Here is a 20,954-nt window from a genome sequence, read left to right as displayed (position 1 = left end):
TATTTTAATCACTTTTGTGAGCAGGGTAAGCGATATAAAAACTCAAACAAGATTGCTCGGTTTAAAACAAATTAAATTTTTTTGTAAGGATATTCAACAAGAGGCGTGACTGGTTAATTGCACGTTTATTTACCTCTAAATCGGCGTGTCTCAAAGTGGATACCGCGGGCTAGTACTAGGGGTGACGCGAAAAATTCGAAAAATTATTTTATTATTTAAGTAAATTTATTATAGTTAGACCAAATAAATAGATTTTCAACAAATAACGTTCCGTGTCGACATCTATAGTGTTATCGTTATTTTTTAGTATTTTTTTGTAGATTTATTATATTCGAGTTAATGAATAACAAAACGTTTTATTGAAATAACTCAAAAGACGATCATTATCTGTATAAAAATTAAAATTAAAGATAAAGAAACGAAAATAGCTGGACGAATATCTTTTATATGGATTTGCAAAGTGCTGTGATAAATAGGCTTTATCGAAAGCCGAATGTATGTTTTGTCACAAAATATTGTGCAACGCTTATCTTGTTTCTTCTAAACTTTCATTTGTGAACTAGTAGATCATTTGGAGCAATTAAAAGTGATTTAAAAAATATTTCCAATATCGTCACATCTAGGGACCACCGAAATTGCATAAAATGTTATTGTTCAGTTTTTGAGTAGATACAAAATCAGTATCCATCATCGTCAGACCAGTCTGTCCATGATCTCTTACCATTTTATGTGAATCTGCATTTTCGTTATACACTGCGGCCAAAACAAAATACAGGAATCGATTAGATGCGTCGGTTGACATGAGAATCCAACTCTCAAGTTTAACCCCTATATTAAACGACTCTGTAATAGTAAAAAACAATTGCATTATTATCATTAATTTTTCAAAAAGTTCTTTTTGTTAATATTTTTTGGTAAAAAGTTTTTAATAAATATTTATTTAAAATATTATTTAAAAGTGCCCATGATAAAGTTAACATTTTAAAGGGTGTCACGAAACAAAAACTTTAGGAAACCCTGCTCTAAATAACTAAAAAAATTGAAATGTTATTCATGTATTGTAACCAGGCTACAGAATGAGAAGTAAGCTTTTTATGATTAGTGACAATTAGGAAAAAACCATTCATGCGAACTGCCGTGGGTGAAAGTACGTGAGACAACGAGAGGGGGATGCCCCAAACTGCCCCAGCTAGAGCCACTGGTTGGAGTAAAAAATAAAAAGTCTAGCCATTCTTGGGAAGAGTGCAGAAAGAACCGTCTTACATTCGGGAGAAAAGACAAGTGGAGGTGAAAACTAAGGCGAAAGTGAAAAAGGTATCTCTGGACAACATACAATTGCGAAAGGTAAAGCAATATGATTACTGTAGGCTGTGTTGGCCAAGTACGAGGTGTCGCTACCGAAAGAACTGGCTTGTTTGCCTCGAAACAAGATCGAGACACAACTGAAGTTTATGGACGAATACTGGGGAAATAGAAATTTGCTGGAGACGATTGGGGTAATTCGTGAAAACCCGTGGGTGGGGTTCTTCTATTTGGTCCCAGCAGTAAGCAAGTCGAGTGTGAAGTACCACTACTACAATCTCAAGTGAGTGTAATCAGTCGATTTTAGGGTGACTAACTATCAGGAGATTTCAAAGACGGATTACTGCACAATGAGTGGAGTAGGCTTCACTCGAACAAGACAGGGCGACGAAGTTGACTTTACTCACCTTCATGTGTTTGAACAAGAATATAAACATTTCCGTGCTATCCACAAAGTACATTAAAACGAGTCCATCAGATCCCTACCTTTCAACAATTTAAGCGATGGAAGGCATTCATGGTCTGGCGTTGGACTATTCGCTGCGAAAAGATTAAAAGTGCTAAAAAACAAATAGAAAACTCTCTTTTCTTGGTCAATCCGGTAGATTTCAGTGTTTATACCAAGCCTCTCCGGTCCGCCCTTTTGAGTCTTCGAGGAATGAGCTACCGAATCTGTGATCTGACGTTGACTAACCTGGCATACGACCAAACAGTGAGTCTGGACAAGTTTGTGCAAGACCACGCTTCGTCGACTGCCCAAATGCAGGAGAAATTAAAGGAATTCCGAAGCATTGTGATTGACGTGATCAAATGTGCCTGTCGAACTGCCCTGCTCGAGAAGGGTTTCAACCCCGACGACTATCCATTCCGTGAAATCTACGACAGTCCTCGCAATGATAACACAAGTAGGTGACTCTGAGGAAGAGGAAATGGCTGAATTCGCAGAAGCCTGTGAGAATTTAAGTTATACGGAACAGGCTGCCAAGAGAGAGGAATGCAGGCGACTGACATGGTTAGGTGAACTAATAGAATGTAGTTTCGTCTGTTTGTCGGACTATTTGATCACAAATGCATTCCACACTCTTACGGTCCGCTCGATCGAGACTATCAAAAACTATTTATCCAACCAAATAAACCTCACTCCTTCCGACAATATCATTTCCAGTTTTACTCGGACTAAGCAAGACGTGAGTGGTGACTTGGAAGAATATTTCAGCCTGAAAGAGGCAGGAATCCAAGTCAATATAAGGCAAGCAAAGGTACCTTGGAATGACAATGCTAGAAACCATTTGACCAAGTAATTGACTCATGTCCCTCTTTCCTGGTCGAAATGCTGCTCGAAAACGGACAAATTGAATTCTCGCCCAATCTGGAGACGTTTGAGACTGCATTGGAAGAAATAGGAAACAACTTTACAAAAACGATGATTGCAGTAGAAAATCTCTTACCCGACCCTCACTTCCACCCATTCACAAAGTAATTCTTCACACCAACAAAAGACCTTTCATCAACAATAAATTTGAGGAGAGGACGAGTGGGACGGGACCAAACTTGAAGGCTATCTTCGAAGACGATACACACTTACAGGCAGTCAGAAAAGATGTACAGGTATTTCCGTGCTCGTATTGCAGGACTGCATTGGAAAGGCCTTCTCAGCAGCCAATAAATACGCGCAAACTTTTTCCAGTTACCTTGAGTTCTACAACATGGACGAGGCCCTCGGAATTGACTCGTTTCTTAACAAACATGTTCAGTTCTTGGCTTCTTCATTGGAAAAGCATCACATTGAAAGCCGAATGGCCATCAGCATTGTCGAGAAACGTGCTATCGGTTTGCTCCTTGTGGATGCTCGTGAATTTAAACAAAAGTTATGTCCCTCTCCCAATCGGTGCATTCAAGTACGACCCTTAAAGCACTTATAGTACATCCACGACGTTCTTCCCAACCAGGCACGCCAGATGGTCGACAAAGTTCTCAGTGGTCTTAATGACGCCCAATTCCGTCTGGATATGCGACCGAGCGATACACCTGAAATTGTGCAAAGTCTGCTCTTCTTGGACGAGATACAAGAACGAGTTTGTAGACCATTTTGAAGCGTAGATTGATTTTGTGGAAAGTGAAATTGACATCATCAGGGACATGTACGAACTCATTTCCAAGTTCAGTGTCCCCTCGCCCCCTGAAGACGACGTGATCTACCAGGTTTGTGAGTAAGAGCGACTCAGACTGTGACTCCCACAATAAATAATGTGCGTAACAGCATCGATAAAGTGTCCGCTGAGCGACAAGACATGATTCGGAAACTCTGTCTCTCGCTGGACAAGGACACATGTGAATTATTCAAAGAAATCAAGGAAATCAAGAAAAGTGTCCAAGTAGGTCGATATCTAATTCCAGAATCCATCCAATCTTGACCCGGCGGGAAATAAGGAGGAGATCCTGAGTTGTTTGGGAATTCACGGTGCACGTGTGGAGGAACTGAAAGAAAAGACGGAATTGTACAGGAGTCACCAACTGCGTTTTCAACTGGAGGTCACCACATATGAGGAGTTGGAAGACGTACAAGAGGAAATTTCGCTCAAAACGATTCTGTGGAATTCGATAGACGAATGGGAAACCCTGGTGCAGTCATGGATTGACGTTTGTTGATGATAAACAGTGGTAGGTCGATCTAAAGCAGTGCGACTTAGACCAACTTGACTCGATCACAGGTAAGTATTGGAAGATTGTGCAAAAACTGGACAAAGGACTGTCTCCGAATTTAATGACCAGCCAGTTGAAAGAACGGGTATGAAAGTTTTATGTATTAGCAGGTGAATTATATTAAGTACAAAATTCCTGTTTTGATGAACCTGAAAAACCCGGCCTTGAAAGCACGGCACTGGGCCGTGATCAATGAAATTATAAACATTGATTCCATGACTATCTGCAGTCTAGAGCAATGCAATGCCTTTGAATACGACCAGCAAATTAAGGAAATATCCACCAAGGCTTCATCCGAAGCCGCACTTGAGTCAATGTTCAAAAAAGTATTCAACTCCCAAAATCGTAGATCGAGGACTCGTGGAAGCATACCGAGTTCCACGTCCCTGTCTACAAAGAGCAAAGAGACGTTTATGTGCTTGGAGGAACTGAGGACATTGAGCAACTCTTGGATGATTCGATTGTGGGTGTCTCCAGTATCCTTTCCTCGAGAAATGTGGGCCCGATCAGTTCGAGAGTAGAAGAACTAAAAAAACAATTCCAAGTTTTTGAGGCCACGCTGGTAAGTGGAGTGATTATGGAGATCAGAACGAGTGGCTCGAATGCCAAAAGTCTTGGATGTACTTGGAATCCATCTTTTCTGCCCCTGAGATACAACGACAGCTTCCCGAGGAGTCCAAACTCTTTTCCAAAGTGGACAAGTCGTTCAAGGAAATAATGAGGAAGACTCATCGTGTGCCTCTGGCAATTCGAGCATGCACTCAGGCAGGTACCATATTCCCTCGAACAAGCAGGACTGGTTGATACTTTCACCAACAACAATCAAATGCTTCAACAAATTCTCAAATGTCTCGAAAAGTACTTGGAAACAAAAAGAGAGGCTTTTCCGCGGTTCTATTTTCTTTCCAACGATCAACTTTTGGACATTTTGGCTCAGACTCGAAACCCCATGGCAGTGCAGCCACATCTGAATAAATGTTTCGACGCAATAAAGTCTCTCGAATTCGAACCAAGCACTCCTAACATACTTGCCATGATATCTCCCGAAGGCGAAAAGGTCAAGTTAAGAAAAGTTCGTGTCACATAAATTGACCAAACAGGGTCTCCGTGCTCGTGGAAACGTGGAAGATTGGCTGTCCAATGTAGAAGAGGCCATGCTCATTAGTGTGCGTAATCACACCAAGAAGGCACTCCTCAGCAAAAAACCCTTTGAGGAGTGGGTCAAGACGTGGCCCTCGCAGGTGGTCTTGACAGTGTCCCAAATATGCTGGTGTGAGACCATCTCTCAAATATTATCCAATGGGTCACAAATGTCTGATTTTGAGCAAACGAGCGTAGCCCGATTGAATTATTTGGCTGATCAAGTGCGACAGCCCAACTCAGAGCTTTTTCAGCAAATTCTCTGCACACTTATAACAATCAATGTCCACTGCCGAGACATAGTTAGTCAACTTGTTGCAGACAGAGTAAAACATATTCAAGTAAAAATAGATCACTGACATTGGAGATTTTGCATGGGTAAAACAGCTGCGGTATTACTGGGAGGCCGAGGACTGTGTTGTGCGAATGTCTATTTCCGAATATAAATACGGCTACGAATATGTGGGAGCGTCCTCCCGACTGGTGATCACCCCCCTTACTGTATGTTCTCTCCTGTATTCAGGACCGTTGTTACATTTGTTTGATGGGCGCACTCCAGTTCGACCTTGGCGGGGCACCAGCTGGTCCTGCTGGCACCGGAAAGACCGAAACCACCAAAGACCTGGCCAAGACACTGGGAAAGCATTGTGTTGTGTTCAATTGTTCGGACGGATTGGACTATCAAGTTAAATTCATCAATTTATGTAGACCATGGGGAGGTTTTTCACTGGTCTTGTCCAGTCTGGCTCGTGGTGCTGTTTCGACGAGTTCAATCGAATTGATATTCAAGTCCTCTCAGTTATTGCCCAACAACTCATCACAATACGCAACGCAAAAGCAGCTAAACTAACCACATTCAACTTTGAAGGAAAAAATGTCCAACTTGTCCCGACTTGTGCTACTTTTATAACCATGAATCCTTCCTATGCTGGTCGTACAGAATTGCCTGACAACTTGAAAGCACTTTTCCGTCCCTTCTCTATGATGGTCCCCGATTACAGTCCTCCAAATTACTTTATTATATTAGAACTCATTGCAGAGGTCATTCTCTATTCACAAGGCTTCCAAACTTCTAAATACCTTTCCAACAAAGTTGTCCAACTTTACAAACTCTGTTCGGAGCAACTCTCCCAGCAGGATCACTACGATTTCGGCATGAGAGCCCTCAAATCAGTCTTGGTCATGGCCGGTTCGCAAAAACAACAAAATCCAGACGAGGATGAAAGCATCGTTTTGATCAGGGCAATCCGAGGGGCCAATCTCCCCAAATTTATGAGACGAGACGCGGATTTGTTTCTGGTGGAATGTTTAACTAACCCACAGGACATTGTCCTTGACTTGTTTCCAGGAATCACTGTTGGTGAAAACGACTACGAAGAGTTCAGTCGGGAAATTGGGAATATCTGTCAGAAAAACAACTTGAGTGTTGTGAAGGCACAGTCCAAGCAAATTGTCCAATTGTACGAGACAATGTTGGTAAGGCACGGAGTAATGCTGGTGGGACCCACCGGTGGTGGCAAGACGACGTTGTACCAAGTGAATGACATGTCACATTGAGTAGACGTTGGCACAAGTTGAGGGACACGTGGGATCAGTGGAGACTTGTGTGATCAACCCGAAAGCCATTTCAATGCAAGAACTCTACGGCGGCGTGAATAAACAGACTTTGGAGTGGAAAGACGGACTGATGGCCCTGACAATAAGAAAAGCCGTTTCTGTAAGTCATTGTCATTAAATACAGGCCAACAACCCCCACTGGGTCATCTGCGACGGACCTGTGGATGCTTCGTGGATCGAGAACATGAACACTGTACTTGACGACAATAAAATGCTTTGTCTGCCCAACAGTGAGCGTATTAAACTCACTCCAAACGTCCGCATGCTTTTCGAAGTCGAGGACCTGTCCGTCGCCTCGCCTGCAACTGTCAGTCGGTAGACAATTTTTTTGGACAAATAGATGTGGAATGCTCTACGTTGATTCACAAGATCTCGGATGGCTTCCGTGGGTGCAAAGATGGTTGAAGTCGCACAAGAAGAAACTAAGTGAGACCACTTTCAACCACATTCTCGAACTATTTACAAAATATGTAGACGAGGGTCTTCATTTTGTGTCCACCAAGACCACCCAGGTCATTCGGCAGGTTGCACGTGTCGAGAATTTGTAGTGTGATTTGGCCAAGGTTACTACTCTCTGCAAACTCATCGAGTCTATTCTCTTCCCCCTCAAAGAGCCTTCTCGAACCGTTATTTCCACAATTTTCGTTTTTTGCTACTTGTGGGCTATCGGAGGGAATTTAGTCGAGTCTGACTGGGATGTGTTTGATACGTTCATTAAACAACTCTTTGAAGAGAACGGCGACGTCAGGGTAGTTCCTGTCAATCAACAGATTCCCGGCCAAGGTGATCTCTGGAGTTACTACGTGGACACTGAGACAAGAAAAATGGAGCATTGGGAACGAGCCATTCCCCCCTTCCATTCGGGCAGTGGGTTCTTCGATATGATTGTCCCAAACAGTGACACTGTCAAATACGGCTTTTTGGCTGATAAGTTGATCACAGTCCAAATGCCCGTCATGTTTGTGGGGAAAAGTGGAGTTGGCAAGGTACCAAGTCATGGATGTCCCAGTCTGTAATTGCACGGAACACATTGCACCAATTGAGGACTCAGTCAAATGTCTTGCCTCTCTCCCTCAATTTTTCGGCGCAAACGAGCAGTGCCAGCATTCAGCAAATGATTGAAGCTAAACTTGAAAAACACCGCCGCAACATCTTAGGTGACTAATTGAGCATATTTCCTAGGGCCTTCGAAAGGGAAGCATATGGTGGTCTTCCTTGATGACGTAAACATGCCTAAACCCGACCTTTATGGGTGCCAGCCTCCAATCGAATTGTTGAGGCAGTTGCAGGACATGAGAGGATTATATGATCGGCAATCACTGGGCTGGCGATGGATCACAGTTGAGGGATTGTAATATTTCTAGGACGTGACATTGATGGCCGCCTGTGGACCTCAAGGGTGCATGACCAATCGCTTCACTCGGCATTTTTCCATCCTTAATGTCCCCCCTCCCTCAGATCACAACCTCAAACATATTTTCCAGGTGGTCTGGATGAGTATACTTCAGAACATTTTGCAAGTTATGGAATTTCCCCACCAAGTCAGACTGGCAGTCGACTCGGTGATTTTGGCCTCCGTCGAAATTTACCAGAGAATGCAGAACGAATTGCTCCCGACCCCCTCCAAGTGTCACTACTCGTTCAATCTGAGAGACTTGGCAAGATGTTTCCAAGGTAAGAGTGTGCACGTGTTTCAGGAATCATGCAAGTCAAGACCATCTTCGACGACCAATCACTTTACAAACTTTTCTATCATGAAATCACCAGGGCATTTCAAGACCGCCTCATCGATCAAACTGACCAAAATTTGTTTCAAACTATTTTGCGACAGACCTCTTCCACTTACGAAGTGTTTGGCTCAGTCATTTGTAGTCTTTCATGACCAACCCTCCAATTTACGGTGATTTGATGAACAGGGGAAAGTACGAGGAAATGGACAAAAACAAGCTGAGAAGAATGCTCACTGAGGTTAACGAGAGTTCTCTCTACTGTCAGTATCAAAGTGACTTGATCTTGTTTGAAGACGCCATTCAGCATGTTTCACGAATCGCCCGCATAATTCGCCAAGAACGGGGGAATGGACTCCTCGTGGGAGTTGGGGGAACGGGCAAGAAATGTTTCACCAGGTCAAACTGATTAGTCATTTCAGACTGGCCGCACAAATTTACGAATATGAGTGCTTTGAGATCAAAGTCACCCCCAAATACGACTCCAACGCCTTTAGAGAAGACGTCAAAAAACTTTACAAAATAGCGGGAATTGATGACCGGAATGTCGTCTTTCTGCTCGCAGATAATCAAATTAAAGACTTTCTTCAAGAAATAAACGACATTCTGAATTCCGGCCATGTGCCCGACTTATTTGAGGACGAGGATGTGGAACAAATTATAATGAGCTGTCAATCTGAGGGATTGACTGACAGTCGTGAGGCGGTCTATGAGTCGTTCATCGATCGTGTGCGGTAGTAATGTGATAGTCACTACTCAGGCGGAATCTGCACGTTGTCATTACACTGAGTGCGTCTGAATTTCGGACTGTTTACAGGATGTTTCCATCTTTGGTGAACTGCTGCATTATTGACTGGTTTGAAGAATGGAAAGATGAGGGACTGCACTCAGTGGCTCACTCATTTATCAGTAAAATAGAATTGAAAGACGAAAATTTAATGGTTGTGTTAATAAGCACAGTCTAGGGAAAATTGTGTGATTGCTGCATTCGAGTGCATCGCAGTGTCCACAAAATGTCAGTCAAATTTGAGGAAGAAATGGGAAGACATTATTGCCTCAATCCAGTCAGTTATATCGAATTACTCAACTTGTTTACATCTATGCTTAGCACGACCAAAGAGTAATTGCATTTTATTATTTCAAGGGACCTCTCTCGGGAACATCAAAAGATTAAAAACGGGTTGGCCAAACTGATAGAAACTAACCAAATCGTCATTTCAATGGAAAAACAACTCCATCAACTGGAGCCTGTGCTTAAAGAAAAGTCAAAGGAAACTGAAAAGTTAATGGAAAAGTTGTCGGAAGACCAGGACAAAGCAGATATTGTGAGGATCTGAAAGTAACGCTTAGACACGGAAACTGGTGCTAGAGGACGAGGCTGTGGTGAAAGTAAAGGCGGAAGAAACCAAGGCCATTGCGGAGGATGCTCAGCGTGACCTGAAGGAGGCTCTGCCTGAACTGGAGGCTGCCATTAAAGTAATTTGTTATGATGAGAAATAGTCCCTCGACGCACTCGATAAAAGTGACATTGCAGAAATCAGAGTATTCAAAACCCCACCCGAATTAGTGCAGACTGTCATGGAAGCTGTGTGTGTCCTCTTTCACTTAAAGTCTTTTCGAATCTTTGATTTAGAACCGACTGGGCGTCCGCAAAGCAACTGCTGTCGGACACTAACTTGATCAGAAAACTATACGACTACGATAAAGAGAACATAAACGATTCAGTGCTTCGGAAACTCAAGAAATACATCGAGAATGAGAACTTTACTCCTCAAGTGATTGAAAAAGTGTCAAAGTAAAGTCACTTTTTATGGTTTAGGCCTGTAAATCTTTATGCATGTGGGTTAGGGCTATTTATTTGTTTGCCCAAGTAAACAAAACTGTCCGGCCCAAAAAGGAAAGGTACATTAGTTGAAACACACAAGACTTGCTGTGGCCGAAAAAGACTTGAAGCAAGTCATGACGGTTCTCCACACCAAGCAGACCCAACTCAGCAACGTCCAACAACAAATCAGCGAATTACAAAATGCCTATGAGGCCAGTGTCCTTGAAAAGAGAAATTTGGAAAAACAGATTTCAACCACGACCGGTCGACTGAGACGCGCTTCTAAGCTAATGGAGGCTCTGGGCGACGAGAAAGAAATCTGGGAGGCCGAAATAAAAGTTTGGTAGAGAACGTCAAATTTTAGACACTGGAAAAAAAGATTGAGGACCTCGTTGGGATGTAATGGTGTGTTCTGCTTGGGTGACGTATGTGGGTGCATTCAGTGTTGGTTACCGAGAAAGACTAATATTGAAATGGGTCAAGTATGCGCGTAGAGAGGGAATACCAATATCAGAGGACTATGACATAATACAAATATTTGCCTCACCCTATCAAGTGCGCCACTGGACGTCCAACAAACTTCCCAACAATCAAGTCTCCATTCAGAACGCACTCCTCGCCACCAAAGGGAAACGATGGCCACTCATGATTGACCCACAAGGACAGGTCTCCTTCTTTGTTTTAAGAACAGGCCAACACGTGGATAAGAAGCATGGAGGCTGCCAATGACCTTAAAGTTATTAAAATGACGGACAAGCATTTTGCGAGGACATTAGAGAACGCAATTCGAATTGGGGTGCCTTTGTTGATCGAGGATGTGGGAGAGTCAGTGGACCCTCTTCTTTACTCAGTCCTCGAGAAGAGAGTGAGCGATAAATTTAATTGATAGGACGGGGTGATCACACTGGGGGACCGAGATGTGGAATACGACCCTCATTTCCGACTTTACATGACCACAAAATTGAACAATCCCGTTTACCAGCCCAACATATTCACACGAGTGACAGTAATCAATTTTACAGTCACACTGGGGGGACTCCAAGATCAACTGCTGAGGCAAGAGAACAATGATAAATGATAGTCATGTCGTCCAACTTGAGAAGCCAAAACTAGAACAAGACCGGAATGAATTGATCCTTCAAATAAACAATGACAGAAATCAACTTAAGGCAATCATCGACCGAGTCCTCGTCCTTTTGTACGACTCAGAAGGAAATGTCCTCGATAATACTCAACTCATCACTGCTCTCAACGAATCCAAAGTTGTTCAATTTTCTTACTCAGGCCAAATTCAGCCAAATCTCCTCTCGTCTTGCCCAGACGGAAATAACCGAAAAAGAGATTACTCGGGCACGGGACGTTTACATAAGTGTTGCTGAGCGAGGCGCAATTCTGTATTTTGTCATCGCGGACATGGCCAAAGTAGACCCAATGTACCAGTTCTCCCTCCAATACTTCAAACAGGCTTCAAATGCTTTCATTAACCACAAATAGATTTTCTCCCAATCCATTCTGGACTGTGTCGAGTCGGGGGACACCAGACTGGACTGTCTTGTCCAAGCAATATCCATCGACGCCTATTTGCACGTTTCTCGGTATTCCTTAGTCCTTAAAGTCAGGGGACTGTTTGAGAAACATAAACTTGTTTTTTCTTTTCTGTTATGCGTCGAAATAATGCTTGCCCGCAATGACCTCACATCCCACGAACTCGATTTGTTCATTCGAGGAGACATTGAGTCGATCATTTCCGAGGATCTCGCCAATTGCTTTGCACAAACACGTGCATATGTGACCAGTGGGGACTCAAAGGTCTATTTTATTCTCGATGGCAGATATTCTTGACAGACAATCAACTTGATGAATTCCATGTGGAGTCCGTTACACCTTTCCAAAAAATCCTGCTCGTAAAAGTCTGCCGACGTGATCAAGTAATCTATTTTCAGCCGACTGATTTAGCTGACTCACGCGATTTCCAACTTAATCAGAGACAACTTGGGACACGAGTACATCCAAACCAGGCCACTCGACATGTCCTCGGTTTATCAACACACCTCCAAAACGACTCCTCTCCTCTTGGTACTCAGCACTGGCTCAGACCCATTCGGGGCCATTCAAAAGCTGAGCGTTGAACATGAAATGCAGGACAGGTCTCCACCTCCTCATTAAAATGGTAGGTGTCTCTTTTTGTCTTTGGGACAAGGACAGGGACCTGTGGCAGAAAAGTATATCGAAACAGCCTTGAAGGATGGGAGTTGGGTTTTTCTGCAAAATTGTCATTTGGCAAAATCGTGGATGGCCCGCCTGGAGCAGATTGTCCTGAATATTCAAGAAAACCCCGAAGGTGTAAATGACTCGTTCCGACTATTCCTTTCCTCCATGCCAGCCTCATTTTTCCCCGTGACAGTCCTCCAGAATTGTGTCAAAGTGACGAATGAGGCTCCAAAGGGAATTCGGGCAAACGTGGAGAGGTCATTCCGGGAATTAGGCGAGGAATATTTCGAGGAGAAAGAAGGAGGTATTGGAGAGCTTACGTGGAGAAAACTGGTCTATAGTCTGAGTCTGTTTCACGCGGTCGTATTAGAGCGGAAGAAATACGGGCCACTGGGATGGAATATAATGGTAAGATTATTGTTACTTTACAAATAGTACGAGTTCACCGATTCTGACCGCGAATGTTCTCTTCTTAACGCTACGTTCTTATGCAGTGGCGGGACTATTCCCTGGCACTCCCTCAATTACATAAACAGAGAGGTAGTCACGTGTATTCATCACTAGATTACTTATGGGGGGAGAGAGATCACTGATTTTTAAGAGAACAAACATTTTCTAGACGGACTGCCTTTGCAAGATTCACCTAATATATTCGGGATGCACGAAAATGCAAATATATCATTCCAAGTATGTTTTCACTCTCAGTCGATAGTTGTCACAATCCTCTGACTTGCTAGAGACCATCAGGAACATTAAACCACACATCGCGGTCAAAGGAACTGGGCAAACTAGTGACGAGATCGTAAAGGAATTAATCAACTCAATTCAACAACAATTGCCCCTAAAACTAGCAAAATACACATTGGTTGACCAATCCACTCATCCAATAGACCAAGAGCAATTCCCTCGCCATTTTCTTATCACAAGAAATAGAAAAAATGACCTATCTGCTGGAAACTATTCAGGTCTGATCATCTCATCATTTGCAGAAGTCCCTCAATCACTTGCAGAGAGCAATCCAAGGATTCCAAGTCCTCACTGAAGACTTGGAAATGTGCTACAATTCTTTATTGAAAAATCAGGCAATTATCAGTTCTTCATGAAACAGGTCCCCTCAATATGGGAGAGGGTCGCTTACCCTTCCCTTCACTCTCTCTCCTCCTGGATTCTCGATCTTACAATGCGATGTGAATTCTTCAATTTTTGGATTAAAAATGGCACTCCTAAATCTTTTTGGATACCTGCCTTGTTCTTCCCCCAAGGTTGACACAACTCACTCTATCAGGCTTCCTCACTGCCGTGTTACAGAACTATTCCCGCAAATATCAACTCCCCATTGACACTCTTTCCTTTAGTTTCCAACCTCTTCCCCAATACATCCACCAATCAAACCTCGCAGAAGAGATCAGGACTCGCAAATTTGGCCAACCATTGTCAGTCGATACTCAAGTTAGTCTTAGTCACTACTCCATAGATTCAAGACATTGAAGACGGCGCTCTCATTCACGGACTTTACACCCAAGGCTTCCGATGGAGTGACCAGGGTCAAATGGACGAGATGAACTACAGGGAAATGTCCTCCATTATGCCTGTCATCCACGTCTTACCCACACAGAATTTCACTCCTCCAAGCCACGATTACATAGCCCCTCTCTATAAAACCACGCAGAGGTCAGGAGTCCTCTCAACTACTGGTTTATATTTATTCTAGAACGATAGGTCATTCTACTAACTTTATTGTGGCAGTCAACCTTCCCACTGACCAAAAGGACAGTCACTGGATACAGCGAGGGGCAGCTCTATTTTGCCAATTGGCCGACTAATATTAACTTTTATTAACATTCGCTTGTCTCGTTAATCCAACCAAAACAAAATATTAAATCCCCTAGATCAGGGGTCGGCAAAAGTGGGCTCGCAAGCTTTTGTTGGCTCTTTAAGTCTTAAGTAGGCTCTTTCAATTTTATTATTTTTATAACTATTTATTTGTTTTTATATATGATTTTTGTAAAATTATTTAAAAGTTTACATATTTAGTCGTAAATTTTGCTCATACGAAATAGCATGTATCTCAAGCTTCGGTTAAAAATGGCTCTTTCATTTTTAATTTTTTTGTTAATTTTTTCTTTATTAATAACTCATCAAAGAAATAAGGAATCACATTTCACATAAATGAGTCTAACTAATTATATTTTTTTAAATGAATGTCTAATTAATTTTATGAATTTGAATTTTTTTATTTTGACAAGTGGTAAAAAAACTCTTCAATTTTTCGAAATTTCCAAAAATGTTCAAAATTGGCACTTCTCCAAAAGAATTTTCCGACCCCTGCCCTAGATAATCTGAAAAATCAAATTTTCGCCAATTAATTCCCGATTTTAACAAATGTCAAGTGATTAATATTGTTAAATCATTGTCAAAAAAATGACATCTCATCATTAACATTCTCAAAAATTACTAAATGTTATAGTTCGTCAAAGAATGCTGAGAAGAATAAAAATAAAAAAGAATATATTCTAAGTATAAATTCGATTTGCAATACTACAGAATTCCTTACTCAGTTCTCTTGATATAAAAAAGCTAATTTAACCAAACTGCCCTCAATGTTTTACTGCTTTGAGTTATTTCAAGAATTTATTTAATAATATGGGCAGACGAATACGGATAGGCAACCGGTTACATTGTACTTTGAAACTCTAATTTACCTGCGTAACTAATAAATAAGAATGCTTGCTTTATTTGACACGATTATTTGATAAAATGTTAATTATAAACTCGAATTTATCTAGCCGCAAACAAGTGTTCATGTGACATGGGCAGCTTGTTACATTTTTTGACCTTGTTAACGTGCAAATAAAATTTTTCGATTATCCCAAACATTATTTATATATAATAGCCATAAATTTCAACTGTCAAGACCTGATTACACCTGAACTAAACATAGGCTCGTAAAATAATTTCGGGCTAACAATTCTTTTTTTTAATTTTCTTATCATGTTGTGTTTACTTTTTTAATAATTACAAAATATGTATATGTTTACACTGATTTGTATGGTTAAATAAACTACAAAATGAGGTTAAATCTCTGATATTTTAATACAGCTTAATAGATAGAATTACGGTTAAAATTAGGGGTAAAGTTTGGAAGTGGTTAGGACTAGTATATGGTTTGGATTAGTAAGTGGTTGAGGTTAGGATATGGCAGGAATTAGGGTGAAGATATGATATGATTGAGTGAAGGTTAAGAAAATCATTTTAATGAAAATCTTGTCAGAAAAGCTTATAAATTCGACATGCTTGCTAATGAACTGAGAGTAATCTACAATGCCAAGGCAACTACGTATTATTGGTACAAATATGAAACGGTGTTGTGTGAAAATTCTATGAACATCACTGCTATTCAATCAATCTCGAAGGACCCACACAAGCTTGCATTCATTTATGAAAAACTTTGTAGACTATGCGTGTAGAGCATTAATTTAAAAGAATGGAAAAAGTCTCGGTTTACAAATGAATCAACGGAGAAAGCATTTCCATGTGAGGCCATCGAGTCAAACTTGAGAATGACCACAGAAGAACCAAACCCTGTGAGATAAATGAATGGGACCTTTAAAGAGATCGGTTGTGGTTCAAGGAAGAGGAAAATCAACTGAAAGTGGACGCATTAATAATAAAGTTACACTCAACCCTCTCAAATTGGCCATTTTTGACAATTTATTTCTGGAAAATTGAAAAACTCTACAAAATAATAAATTTTCAAATTGGCCACAAATTTTAATTTTTTTAGTAGCATAATTTTTATTTTTCAAAATTTTTTAATAAATTTAATTTTATTAATTTTCGCAGACAAGTTAAATTATTGATAATACATTCTAGAAAACTTTCTGATTCTGGAATTATTCCGTAAAAAGAAGAAAGTTATTCGGTTTGATCGCAATCCTCAAAATTTAGCGTATCCATTTTGAAGAAGCAATTTTCAAGTTGTGTGAGGTTACTGTGAAGGTTGTTACAAACAATCAGAATGTCATTAATCAAGTCTATTTTTATTATGGATGATTTTAAACTGGTGAATAATCCTTATAAAGAGATTTACTATTCTTCATTTGACCCAGACATCAAAATACATATCTGTAACTAATTTTGGGACTGGTTTTTGTTAAAATTTGGTTTTTCTTTTAATTAAATCAATAAAAAATTGTGCAAGTTTGGATTTAATTCTGACTAGTGAATGTAATAATAAAGAAAAGTGGAAACAAGAAATATCAGAATAATTAGGTTAGTTATTGAGTACCGTCAAAATATTTTTTCAGTTACATTCACTTGTGCAGATTATATTATTTGGGATAGGGTGGTCACAGAGGTTGCATTTGAGATACTTTTATTTTCACACTGTTGTCGGCTAATAAGATATTTAGTTTTTTCGTCACTGTTGTAATTCTTATATGAGAATAAAAAGTATACATTGTGGGTTAGGACCCATTTGTGAACATGCACATTTTCTGGTCTTTAAAAAACTACACAGTCAGTAATTTAAAATATTTAAGGTTGAGGCGACGACTGATTTTTGGCGAATAAAAATGGTATTTGATTGCATGTAACTTTAATGTTAGAATAAGATTTGTACTGATGTGTTAATGCGACTAGACGTGCAAAAGCATCTACATTCACGTAACGAAGGTTATCACAGCTATAAAGATCTCTAATAATTCGAAATATTTAAATATACATATAGAATAATTTATCCAAACCTATCAAGTGAGTTATTTAGTATTCTCTCTAGCGAGTCTCCATCACAGACACTAGTTTTATTTGCTAATTGGCCATTTCTCAAATTGGCCAACAATATTGAAGGAACCAAAAATGGCCAATTTGAGAGGGTTGAGTGTATATCCATTCTAAAAAAACTTTTTGTTTTTTTAAAGTAGCATTAACGGTCAGCTGTATTCTATATCATCAACTGTTTGTTTATTATTATTATTATTATTTGCAACATACGTAGAATCATATTAGTTATAATTTTACTCGTGCAGCATTAAAAACAATCCTTTGAACCAGCCTCCTCCAACCTCCTCTGTCGTGAGCGAGTTTCCTCAGCTCGTCCAGATCCTCACCACTCCTTAGCCTTTTCTTCACACATTTCAGGTCTCCGTCAAGTGTTTCCGGCAGCGTAACACGTGGACGTCCACGGAAGCTCGATCCCTCTTTCAGGAAGTAGCCCTCCATTGCTATGTTAGCTGGGGCAAGCATGTCCATTCGTAGAATATGGCCAAATAACCTCCACCGCATATTGACGATTTCCACACTCAGAGGGCCAGTTCTGCATCTATTGTATAGCGATTCCTGGTTGATTCTTATAGGCCAGTTCAATCCCAGTAGGGATCTAAGTTGCCTGCGGTGAAAAGAATCGAGTCCACGTTGTTCAGTACTAGACATTCCCCAGGTCGCCGAATTATATGTCAGGATTGGTTTGACAAAGGCTTCATACATCCTCAGACGAAGTGACGTACAGAGTCGTCGTTTGCCGATCCACTCTTTCTTTATCTTGTTCATCGTGGCCCAAGCGAGAGCCTTTCTTCTGACAATATCATGGCCGTCCCCAAGTAGAGAACCAAGTTTGTTCGTTTTGCGCCAGGCTTCACTTGAGCTGCTCTCCATCCTCATGATTTCAACGATGTCGGTTTTTCCAACGTTCATTTTAAGGAACCATCTGTTCAGCTCAGCAGGTGCCACTTCAAGGAGTCGAAGTAAGGCCGATTTGTCGTCTGACACGAAGTCGACGTCATCTGCATATACAATTTCGACGATATTGCCAGCATAGAATTTTCGAAGGTCTCGTAGTGCCGTCTCCAGATAGATCACGAATAGCAACGGCGAGAGGGCGTCTCCCTGAGGGGTACCGACGTTGCACGTGAATTCACGGGAAAACGCCGTGCCGACCCGCACCTTGAGCTTTGTGTTCGATAGTAGTACTCTTATCATATTGACAGAGTCAGGGTCCAGGAATTGTTCCAGTATTTTGAGGAGTAGACCACGGCGTACCGTGTCAAAGGCCCTAGACAGGTCTATTCCCAGGACTGTTGTTGCACTTTTGTATCTCTGGGTGATAGCGCAGTACCACTTGTGGGCCCAGACAGCATCGGCGGTGGATCTTCCTGTCCTAAATCCACTATGACTCGGGGATAGATAGTTGTCCACTTGTTTGTTTCGTATTTGATATTTATGTAACATAAAAATAATAAAGTATTAAATAAATTTGTAATGGTTTTTTTCTAAAATTTAAAAAAGAACTTATTTCAAAATTAATTTTCTAATTGAATAAAAATAATTCATCCGGTGGAAATATTGAACATAATTTAAATGATTTTTTAAATACATTTAGAGAGTGCCATTTCAAAAATCCACTTACCTGGTCGTGGATGCCTGTTATCACTTAGGCAGGCATTCCATCCTTTAGTCATCCATTGCACTTTGGATCGCTATCGGGTGAGGTCGGTTCCAGTCGGGCTGTCCTACGGCATATTTTTTTCGTGTGCTCTTGTGCATTTTTATTTTTGTTCCAATCCATGCATACTAATTGGTATACTAATGAAATTGCAGTTATCACGACTGCAATACTGACTGCCGGTTGTTGACAATTGATTACTACTTTTTCAACTCAGTATTTACATTTTAAAGCGATAAAGTTTCTTTATCTAAAAATTGTTTAAATTGATTTAGTAGATTAGTAACTTAGGATTTTTTAGTAGCGAAAAATAAAGCTTTAAAAAAATTGAAAGTAAATCAACCAACTGCACTTTAAAGTCTTTCGGGCCCGAAGACTAAGCTATTTGACTCCGCAGTGCGTATGGAATGGTATTTTCGGCGAGCACACCGAGACTTGCTGGAAAAGCTAGTTCGTCTCTCTCCGGTCATTTGTTTTCGACAAAATCTTCGATCCTCCAAACGATAGCAGCTGAGTCATCATCTTGTCGACTATTCCAAAAGTTTCGGAAGCAAGGGGTCGAACTCGAAAGTTTCAGAATTGTCTTTTTTACTTTATCCTTTTCTTTTACTCGACCTGGGCATCAGCTCATTTAACGACCTTATTCACTTGTGTGTGGCGAGGAATACTCACCAGCACTCTTTCTATAAGATAGGGTATGCAAACCGTTCGAAAAAATTGTGCTCCCCTACCTGCAGGTGTGGGGCTGGTAGATATCCATACCTATGCGTAAACTAATACCAATACATAAATATTTGTCGTTCAGGAGCAATCTTGTCCCTTGAATTTGGAGAGCTTTGAGTCAGTCTCAGCTGTGTGACAGTTAAAGAGGTCAGCTGAAGTTGATCCAGTTTAAAACGAATTGACTGAAATTTTTTTTGCATAAAGTTAGGTTGAACTTTAACTTTCTAAGATAAAATAGATCAAGTTGATATCTTTTTAAACTAAATCAGCAACAATTTAATATCCACAAATACAAGACAATTGACTATTGTTCTGAAAAATTATTTTTCTGAAATTTTGCGTCAGACGTAACGGAAGCATTTGTATCAGAAAACATTCCACTCTATAAATTGAGAAAAAGAGCATTTATCACTTATTCGAATTTATTGGGCATCCACCTCCTTCAGAGTTTACTTGCCACAATATAGTGGAAATTTTACAAGCATTTGCTATAAAGAACAATTATCGAAGACAATTGTTCAAAGAAATTGGGTACCCGCAAGAACCAATAGCTGCGAGATTAGGGAGCTGACTCAAATCTGTTTCTTATTATGCTACAAACTGTCAAATGTTATTCAAGTATGGATTTCTTTAAAAGGAGATTTTTTGCTTATTAAAAAAGCGAAAGAATGTTTATTTAATAAACAACATAATGGAGATCACAATATTCACTTATCATATTTGCTGGATGATTTAGAATTGACAAATTTTATATTAACAAAATGATGAATTATAATGACATTCTAAATATGACAATATGTGTATTAACAATGATTATTTTACTTCTAATTACGGAGCCCGAAAAACGATTATTGAAAAAACATTTTAAAGAACTACTATGAGTAAAGGTTGACACTTTTTACAATTTGTAAAAATGAATCTGACAAAGTCGATGGTTTTTCAATTTATCCATTTCAATAAAAGTATCATAAGTTTGTTAATAGTTTTATTCATTCTTTATAAATTTAATATCTTCATATTTTGCAATTGAGCATCTTAATGGAAATAATTGTACTTATGAATAGGCAACGTCCAGAGTGGTGAGTGGCTAATGATTAATGACCATCAACTTTTATTAAAATATTGTATTGCTTAAATGGCTCAGCTCTGAAATTAATCAGATTCGGGAGAGCATATTCATAATATTCAGACAATACTCCAAAGCGAGGTCAATCTCTGCAGTTGAAAGAGACTTCTCAAAACATGCTGGGTCCATTAGATTTGCCAG

General features: G+C 40.3%; 2 pseudogenes; both read left to right on the top strand.

Moving 5' to 3' along the window:
- The first annotated feature begins 1,819 nt into the window (after window positions 1-1,819).
- Window positions 1,820-10,661, top strand: LOC115231595 (annotated as a pseudogene).
- An 8,259-nt stretch (window positions 10,662-18,920) lies between these two features.
- LOC115231598 lies at window positions 18,921-19,067 on the top strand (annotated as a pseudogene).
- Window positions 19,068-20,954: the final 1,887 nt, after the last annotated feature.

Source organism: Octopus sinensis, unplaced genomic scaffold (assembly GCF_006345805.1).
Source record: "Octopus sinensis unplaced genomic scaffold, ASM634580v1 Contig18742, whole genome shotgun sequence".
In the NCBI taxonomy this organism is placed as follows: Eukaryota; Metazoa; Mollusca; class Cephalopoda; order Octopoda; family Octopodidae; genus Octopus; species Octopus sinensis.
Note: the sequence above shows the minus strand (reverse complement) of the source record. Positions and strands in the feature narration are given on the sequence as shown.